The sequence below is a fragment of the Lampetra planeri genome, chromosome 25 (genome assembly GCF_965212315.1).
Source record: "Lampetra planeri chromosome 25, kcLamPlan1.2.h2, whole genome shotgun sequence".
NCBI classification, from domain to species: Eukaryota; Metazoa; Chordata; class Hyperoartia; order Petromyzontiformes; family Petromyzontidae; genus Lampetra; species Lampetra planeri.
In genome coordinates, this window is record NC_136131.1 from 8870474 (window position 1) to 8878584 (window position 8111).

An 8111-nucleotide genomic window follows, 5' to 3' on the forward strand; every position below is an offset into this window, starting at 1 on the left:
ACTGCTGGAAGTTCCAGTTCAACTGCTGGATTATATATTTTCCGCCTGAATGTTTGAGTACTTGTAAATGTTGTGGTTTCACGCTTCAACACACCGGTGGGCTAAAGTAGTGAACTATTTGCAATTTTGTCAACGTGACACTTTTTTGCTAATTGGCCGTGTCGGGTGGTGGAGGGTTACAACACATATATAAATAACGCGATCTAACCCAAAAACGTTGATTATGAATAATAAAAATATCACGACGTTTCGATCGCAACACAACCAAATCGTCTTCACCTGGCTTTACCGAAAGACCCATAGAATATCTGTATAACTTGTGTGCGTGTGTGTGTGCGTGTTTGTGTCTCATGGGCAGTGGTATCGTAACGCTGCGCTACGAACCCGGCGACCCGAGTTCGGTTCCCGCTCACGGCCAACACCAGCGACGATTATTTAAACCGGTCCTGGTCCTCCCCTAGGTCGACTCCGCCTCAAAATGAGTGCCTCGTGCGGTGTGTAAACATCGCCACTGGGGAGAAAAAGACGGCCGAGCGTAGTGCTGGCCACCCACCTCCTCGTGTGCCGTGTCGGCCTTTATAGGTGCTCGCTAACAGCACTTGCCCCAAAATTACGTGAAGGCTATACGGGGGATCTTTGTATAGATGTGCGCTAGCATGTGCGAGCGCGTATGAGTACTCTATTTGAGTGATTGCATGAATATGATTACGTGTGTGTCAGTAAAATGCGAGCGTGTGTCTGTATCGGTATACGTGTGCTTGTATTTATTAATGATCGTGTGTGTGTGTGTGTCTTTATGTGTACGTGTCGCAGTACGAGTGTGTAATAAAGTGGATACTTTACACACATCTGCATTGGAAATCCACTAACCTCTCGTTTATCGCGGATCGGTGGGAATCTTTAAACACATAAACAGTGATGTATTCGCTAACGGCAGTTTGTGTGGCAATGACCCCTCAATAATAAAAGGTTTTCCAATGAAAGCACGAACACATTTGGGGCTTTATTCGCTGATGAATGCACGATTTTAATTAAAACCAAACACTGCTTGACTGGCCGATGATGGTTTGGTATTCATCATTGTAATTCGTTATTAGTAATTTTCCCATCAAACACGTCCCCGACAAAATCATCCCCCGAGTTTGAGTTGAGTGCTTTCTGTTCCACGGGATGATCGCCACAGAGCTCGGAAGTCGATGCAGTGCTCGAGACCTGGATCACGCTCCGATTGGCGACCACCAGGCATACTAGGTGTTATAGGTTCCTGCATACGCGTCCGTGTGTGTATATACGCCTAGGCGTATCAACAAATTGTAGGGTAAATGTGCGTGTGTATGCATGCACCCGTGTGTGCGTCAATTACACTGGTCAACACACTTTTTCTGGCATAAGGTATTCCAACGGTTTTAAGGTAATTTTGGGGTGCTGGTTCCAAATCTGGCATCAGTTTTTGTCTATCACATCAGGTTTTTGAGATATCAAATATTGCATTTTCAATAAAAACTGCAGAAGAAAAATGTTAAATAAATGTGGATATCTACATAAAATTATATTATAAACACACTATCCTCAAAATACAGCACCATATTTTAACATTAAAGCAGTCACTGACTCGCAACAACTTGCAATCATAAGTGACAGAGTTAATTTCGGGTAAAATCAATGAAAATGGGGTATGCCGATAGCATAAAAATGATGTGATAGAGCAAATCTGAGATCAGATTTGGAATCAGCAACCTGAAATTAGTCTAAAACAGCTGCAAAAGTCCAGGCCAGAAAAAAATGTTTTTTTTTTGTTGACCAGTGTCATTGTACGACACTTATATGCCCCCACGTCCCGTGAACCCCACCCCTTACTGACCCGCATTGACCAGCGTGGGGAAGTATGGTCAACTAGCCCTCGCGAATCCCACGGCACGGGGTGGCCCCAACCATCCAGCAGTGGATTGACACAAGGGCTGAAATACATCATTCACAGCCCTTTGCCAATCCGCCGTTTCTGAACCAAAAGCGGTTACAAGACTTTCTCAATCCACTGCTGGATGAAGGCCTCCCCCACGCGACCGTGTCAGTCATGGTGGGGAGGGAGGGTGGGGGGGTGGTGATTGACTATACTTCACCACGCCCGTCAGTAGTGCGGGATGGTGATGGTGGCGACGAGCTACGGCTTTCAAATTTCAGGGCCGTTTCTGATACCCTCGGCAATCGAACTCAGACTGACTACTGCGGGTTGCAGACAGCGGGTACAGCACAATATCATTAATTCAAGTGACGTGCATGCGATTTCTCACCACCCTGACTATCCACCACCACCAATCAAATACGGTACAATAATAACCCGGTTCACGTCGGGGATGCGTTCCCGAAAGGTGCGACCACGAATATGGAAACGACGTTAAATGAAAGCGATTTACAGGGTAGGAGTGGTAGTAGTGGTGGTGGTGGTAGTAGTGGCAGTAGTGGGTGGTGGTGGTGGTGGTGGTAGTAGTAGTGGTAGTAGTGGGTGGTGGTGGTGGTAGTAGTAGTGGTAGTAGTAGTGGTAGTAGTGGGTGGTAGTAGTAGTGGTAGTAGTAGTGGTAGTAGTGGGTGGTGGTGGTGGTAGTAGTAGTAGTGGGTGGTGGTGGTGGTAGTAGTAGTGGTAGTAGTGGGTGGTGGTGGTGGTAGTAGTATTGGTAGTAGTAGTGGTAGTAGTGGGTGGTGGTAGTAGTAGTATTGGTAGTAGTAGTGGTAGTAATAGTGGTGGTAGTGGTGGTAGTGGTAGTAGTAGTGGTAGTAGTGGGTGGTGGTAGTGGTAGTAGCGGTAGTAGTGGGTAGTAGTAGTGGTGGTGGTGGTGGTAGTAGTGGTAGTAGTGGGTGGTGGTGGTAGTAGTAGTGGTAGTAGTGGGTGGTGGCGGTAGTAGTAGTGGTAGTAGTAGTAGTGGGTGGTGGTGGCGGTAGTAGTAGTGGTAGTAGTAGTAGTGGGTGGTGGTGGTGGTGGTAGTAGTAGTGGTAGTAGTGGGTGGTGGCGGTAGTAGTAGTGGTAGTAGTAGTAGTGGGTGGTGGTGGTGGTAGTAGTAGTAGTGGTGGTGGTAGTGGTAGTGGGTGGTGGTGGTGGCGAAGGTTGAAATACGACGGATCACGAGAAAGGGCGGACGACGCTCTGAGCGACGTCCAGTGTGGTGGGGGTCGAGGCGACGCAAATCAGTCGGCGCTATTAATAATACTCAAGTGACGACGTTCTTGCGAAACGACGTAGACGTGGGAGACGTGCATCGAGATATTACCGTGATTGAATTCTCAGTGACGCCCCCTCCCGCAGCCCCCACCAATTCACCTGCACCCCCCCCCCCCACCGCGTAATGGAATGCAGCGGATCTGGGAGCAAAGTTACGAGGAGAGACAGCCTCTCGGCTGCGATTATCGACGTTGGGCTGCAGGGTCTGTATCCCGGCACGTGGGGGGGGGGGGGGGAGCGGGGGGACACGCGGTGGGGGGGGGGCACGTGGGGACTGGGCAGGGGGGGGCGGGGGAGTAGTGGACGCGGTGGGGGGGGGGGGCACGTGGGGACTGGGCGGGGGGGGACACGCGGTGGGGGGGGGGGCGGGGGGTATGGGACGCGGTGGGGGGGGGGGGCACGCGGTGGGGGGGGGCGGGGGTTAGGGGACGCGGTGGGGGGGGGGGCACGCGGTGGGGGGGGGCGGGGGTTAGGGGACGCGGTGGGGGGGGGGGCACGTGGGGACGGGGCGGGGGGGGGGCGACACGCGGTGGGGGGGGGGGGTGGACACGGTGGGAGGGTGGGGGCACGTGGGGAGCTGCAGGGGAGGTAGGGAAGTGATGGTGGAGACGGTAGGGAGGGAGGTAGTGGAGGAGGAGGAAGTGGAGAGGAACCGTGAGAGACGCGAGCCACTGGGGAAGGGGATGCGAGGTGGAGCGATGACGAGTGGTGAGGCGTGCGAGGCGATGTGATGGGAAGATGTGTGGGGTATTGTGTGTGCGTGCTTCTTTCGCACCGTACGTAGCCAACCTCGCTCGTCGGAGATGCGAGGGAAGGACAACAAACTGAACACAACGAGCAGTTCTAAGGAAATGGGTTGGATTTAAAAGTTCTAGATTTGAAGCTTTCGTGACTGCAAGGATTCATACGCTTAGTTCTTTCGGTAAAGTCACGTAGGTAAAAAATGAAATTAAGATTTTAATTAAAATTTTATTGTTTTATTTTTATTAATTTTAATTTCATTTTTACCTACGTGACTTTACCGAAATAACTAAGAGTATGGATTTAAAAGCTTGATTTAAAAGTGGAGAGTTACAGCGGCTTCCTAACATCGGGAGGGTCGGTGCGATGCGATGTGACGCGGTGGGGTTGTGGTCAGGAGCGACGTGGGAAGTGGTTGACGGAGGGGGCGAGAGAGCGACAGCGAGCGGTGTGATGTGGGGTGACGTGGGCAAGGTGGGTGATGGATGTGGGGAGTGACGTGGCCAGGTGATTGGGGTGATGCGGGCGGGAGGGGTCGTGTGATGCGGAGTGATGCTGGGAGGCGATGGGATGAACCGGGAGAGATACGGGCTTGGTTGGGGTGATGGGGGAGGGGGGATGATGGGATGGGAGGTGGAGGGGAGCGATGGTTCGTGATGGGGAAAGTGTTGATGTCATCATGAGGGGCGTGAGATGGAAGGTGGTGGTGATGGTGGTGGGGGCAGGCTGTGAAGAAGAAGAGGGGGGGGGGGGGTGATGATGGGGCGTGATGAGCTGTAGAATGGAGCCTTGCGATGGGGACAGACGAGGGTTGGCAAGGTGAGTTGGACGTCGTGTGCGGAGTGAGGTAATGGTGGGGGGAGTGTGGAGGGAGTGGACGTGGTGGGGGGGGGCTGTGTGTGTGTGTGTGTGTCGGGGCGCGAAGATCAGTCGTGGTGCCGGCCACCCACCCCCTCGCGTGCCGTGCCGGCCTTCATAGGTGCTACTCGCTAACAGCACTTGCCCTAAAAGTATGATAAGGCTATATAAGGGGGGAGGGATATTTATCTTTGTGTCGGGAGGGGGGGGATAGAGACGCGGGAGGTCACGTGTCTCTCTCTACAATCTGCGCGGCCATCAGATCGCACGCCGCTGCGCATGAGGGTCGCGGCTTCGAGAAGAGACGACGCGATGCCTTACTTTCATTACATTCCTTCGCCGAGATGAAATACCATCGAGCCGTTTACACAACGCGTGCCTAATACACGAATACCGCATATATGAGAATAAATATCGTCTGATTTTATTTTTATTTTCGAAGCAGGATTTTCGGTTGTACTTTTATTTCCGTAGACGTCAACGATGTTAATCACATTCGTCATGAACACTGTCTTGTAACAGAGATATATATAGTAGGCAGACGTTTCGGCCAAGAGCCCTTTCCCATGGCACAGAGAGGGCATGTGCCTAAGATCGCTCTTTTCACGCTGCAGGGGCCTTGAGTTGAAACATGCGGGAATTTACACGTGAACCCTAAATACGGGGAGCGGTGGCGCAGTGGTGAGCGCACTGCCTGGTGAACCCGGCATCCCCGAGTTTACATTCCGGCGCCCTCGGCTAAGGTCAGTGGCGCGTGACAATCAAAACCGGTCCTGGGTCACCCATCCCTTTCACCCATGTATGTTGAGCTTCTTTCGCACCAATTCTAGATTTGAAGTTTTCGTGACTGCAAGGATCTTTGTTTTTTTCGGTAAAGTCACGTAGGTGAAAAATTAAAATAAATTAAATCACGACGTTTCGGAGGCAACACAAGCTTCCGGTGGAACCGTGGAACCGTCGTGATTTAATTTATTTTAAAAAATGTACCTACGTGACTTTACCGAAAAAAACAAAGAGTATTTCTTTCGCACCGTACGTGTCCAACCGTGGCAGGGCGTGGGGATGGCCACATCACCCAGTAGTGGATTCGCAAAAAGGGTTGTGGACGCGTATACCCCCACCTGGCCACAACGACACTTGCCCCAGCAGTCTGGTAAGGCCATGCGGGGGATCTTTGTCTTTGTGGGTGGGTACACGCGACTCTGTTTTTGTTGTTGCACGCAAGCCTGTACACGATGAATACAAAAAAACTTACTTGAAAAATCATTAACCTCGGAGGGTGAAAAAAAACTCTCAAGGAATTAGTGCAGCACTGTCGGCTATGATATAAACTGCAGAACAATCAATAAATCAATTGCCTTAATGCAGCCTTAATTAATTGGTATTTAGTGATCTGGCACAACAGCTATTGATAATAAACAAATAATTAATTTTCTGATTTGTGCTCGTGTCTGTGTGTGTCTGTCTATTGTTCGATTCCCGCTCACGGCCACCGGTACCAGCGACGATTATCTGAATCGGTCCTGGACCTCCCCTAGGTCGACTTAGCCTCAAAAGAGTAGCTGGTGTGGTGTGTAGTAAACGTCGCCGCTGGGGTGACAAAGGTGGTCGGGCGTGGTGCTGGCCACCCACCCCCTCGTGTGCCGTGCCGGCCTTCATCGGTGATACACGGGGGATCTTTGTCTGTTGTGATGTACACCTGTAACAAGCACAAACTCGCTCGCACACACACATACACAAATGCATACACCCGTGCACATGCAGTACATTCATACGGTGCATAATGCAAATATGAAGATTCCCCTGTTGGGGCAAGTGCTGTTAGCGAGCACCCATTAAGACCGAAAGCGCCACACGAGAGGTGATACCAAATGTCTGGAAGGTCAGTAGGCCGACTGACTCCAACATGACCCTGTTATTCGCGCGTAGATACAGAACGGAAGGTGATTTATTTAGACTTAAAGCTTTCGTGACTGCGGGAATTCACACTCGTTGGGTCTTTCGGTAAAGTCACGTAAATAGAAAACTAATGAAAGAATAAAAAATCCCGTTTCGATCGCAACACAAGCAATCGTCTTCAGGTGGGAAAATATACAGCAGGCGGACTGCTAAGACATATTTCTTCCTGCCTTTTCACCTGAAGACGATTGCTTGTGTTGCAATCGAAACGACGTGATTTTTTATTTGTTTATTATTTTTTCTATCTACGTGACTTTACCAAAAGACCTAAAGAGTGTGATTTATTACATTTATTAACTATCCCTCTATTCAGGACCGAAGCAGGCGGATTTCTCCCACAGCTCTGGCTGCCGCCTGATGAGGCTGGTTGTAATTACCGGCGAAACGTCACGGGACTGTGGCTTCACTGTCCAACACACAACCGGCTGAGTGCTCAACGTGCAAAGAATTGGCACGTTTTGTTTACGCGACAACTCCTTGCTAATTGTCTGTGTCGGGTGGTGGTGACGGGTTTAACGACACAACATTTATAGTTACGCGATTTCACCCCCCCAAAAAACACGAACCCTCTATTATTAATTCACCAACTAGCTTAACCGGCTTCGGTGTGGCGCTCACGTGGCGATATTGAGCCACCATCATCATCATCATCATCCTTGGAGGTAGCGATGCAGCTGGTGGTGGAGGTGGGTAAGAGGCGGAGGGGAGGGGCGTATTCGTCCCACACTCACAGTAATTAATAATCAGCGTCTTGATTAGTGTTTTTAATTAGGGTAAGAAGTTTGCGGCGAGGAGAGAGGGGGGGAATAAGACCCTTCAAATAGATGCAACAGAGGTAATCGGGCCTTGAGCAAAATTAAAACGCGGAGGGCGACGTTTGCGCACATGAATTATAATCCGTGTTTACTGAATGGGAATTAAGGGCCCTGGCGATGGATTGAGCCGTCAAGTGGCAAACGACTACGGGCGCTTTGCATAATGAAGTAGCGACTGGAGGCTCCCGCGAGAGGCAGATGCACCCCGAACCCCAAACCGGACAACCCCGGCACACGCGGATGAACCGGCACGGCCGCGTCCACAGTCTTGGTGGTCACGTGGGCCAGGGTCCCAGTGGTCACGTGGGCCAGGGTCTCGGTGGTCACGTGGGCCAGGGACCCAGAGGTCACGTGGGCCAGGGTCTCAGAGGTCACGTGGGCCAGGGTCTCGGTGGTCACGTGGCCAGGGTCCCAGTGGTCACGTGGGCCAGGGACCCAGAGGTCACGGGGGCCAGGGTCCCAGTGGTCACGTGGGCCAGGGTATCAGAGGTCACGTGGGCCAGGGACCCAGAGGTCACGTGGGC